Source organism: Nematolebias whitei, chromosome 3 (assembly GCF_014905685.2).
Source record: "Nematolebias whitei isolate Nwh7 chromosome 3, NemWhi1, whole genome shotgun sequence".
NCBI classification, from domain to species: domain Eukaryota; kingdom Metazoa; phylum Chordata; class Actinopteri; order Cyprinodontiformes; family Rivulidae; genus Nematolebias; species Nematolebias whitei.
Window position 1 is genome coordinate 42,344,835 of NC_056500.1, and position 2,068 is coordinate 42,346,902.

Sequence of the window (2,068 nt, forward strand, 5' to 3'; positions counted from 1 at the left end):
TACATACATACATACATATGTGTGTGTATATGTGTGTATATGGAATGTTGTAGTCAATACAAATGTTTATTTGATAACTAAGTTGACATGTTTATGGGATCACACATACAGACTTTTTATTTAATCTTTATTAAACCAGGCAAATCCCATCAAGGTCACAGATCTCTTTTGCAAAGGAGGCCTGAGCCTGAAGGCAGCACAACACTTTGTTATGAATGATCACACCCCAGACAGATAGAGGTAGTTTTTTTTTGGCTTGTCTGAAGTGGCGCAGAGCGACAGATCCTGGCAAGTGGAGAGAGAAATTTAAACTCCACCAGGTTCAGTGGTGGAGCCAGAGGGTGGCCATTGGTGGCCTTGGCAACCACGGATCAATCTTCGGCCACCCCAATTATTTAAAATTTAGAAAGCATAATTTCCTCAAATGATTGAGGTGGCCAAATTAATATTTTTATAAGGTGGTGGTTATCTTGGATTTTGACTTGGCAACCCACTTTTTGATAGTGACCTTTCTTATACTGAGGTGTAGCCACACACAACAATGGAAACTGGTACCTCACTTATTTTTACACATTATCTTGTTCACAGCATGCATGGATGGACGGATGAAAGGATGGATGGAGGGAATTTCCAAGTCCACCTTTTCGCTCTGTGATGGGGGACAAAAGTGTATTTTTAAACACTAAGGTATAATAGGGTTAGGGTTCTGCCCAACAAGTTTGGCTGTTAGATATTGTAAATATGTGCAACAATAACAGTCATGTGATATTTACTTAAAGATGTGTATTAGAATGATTTTTAGATAGGTAAAAGTTAAATGAGGAGGTGATTGATTATTCCGCGCAACACTCAGTCTTTCGGTTATATAGAGAATCACGCGTGTGTGTGTTTGTCTGTGTTCACATGAGATGTCCAGGGAGGTTGAGAGAGCAATGTCTGGTTGGTAGGAGTTTATTTGCTGATGTTGGAGGTTTATGTGCATAAGTGCACCAGTGAGAACCTGAAAGAAATGAAAATGTGTGTGTGTTTGTGTGTAATCAAGAGAATGGAGAGAGGGAGTGTGTTTATGTGCATGCCTGCGTGTGTATGTGGTAGTTTTGTGCATTTGCACACTCGTTAGTTTGGTATCCAACCTTTGCAATCAGCGGTAATCCTGACTCAGCATCAATAATGACCCCATTAGTCACAAACCCCTACTGATGTGCACACAGACACACACACATCTAAACCTTAATGCACACTCAAACACACACACACAACCAGATGGACACCTCCTCTAATTACTGTGTATGTAGTTGTAAATCTATGTAATATTTTAGATACTTGTGTTCCACCCACAAGTAATGATGAACACGTCCACTCAATTTTGACAACCTTTAAAAGTAAATAAGTTGTCTTGGAATTAGTGCTAAAGCTGCTGCACACATTCAAATAGCATGATGCTAATGAATAATGTTTTATTCTCAATATAAATAACCATCTCAATGTATACAACCAAGTGGAAATGATGTGTTTGTTTGTTTTACAACAAAAATTGTTACAGAAAACAAAAACCAAAAAACAACCCTGAAATAATGTTGATGGTGTATGCAGTTGAGTGCAGTGAGGATGGCTCAGACCTCTACTTCAAGGAAACCAAACATCTTCACAGATGCATGGTACAACACAGGAGACCCAGCTGATCAGACCGAGACTCAGCTGTCCTGTTGCATCTCAAGCATAAGGAACACACTTTGGAGAACTGTATTGTTTATGGTTTGGACAGAAAAGAAAGATGGTTTGAAAAACGGTGTGGAGGAAGCTATGTTAAATGAGAAATACCAATTCTAGATGGAGGAGGTCTCCATTTTAAAATTTCATTAACTTAAAAGTGCAGTTTTGAATCCAATCCCCAGTCAATGTCACTCCAGTGTGCACCTTTATACAGATGACTAAAATATCTCCCATGTAGATCGGACCAACAAAGACCCTAACGACCCTCCAGAGGAAGGAGAGTCAGTGATTTGCACATAACATTAGCTTGCATAGATGGAGCATCATATGGATGCTCACAACATGCTTGGACAGA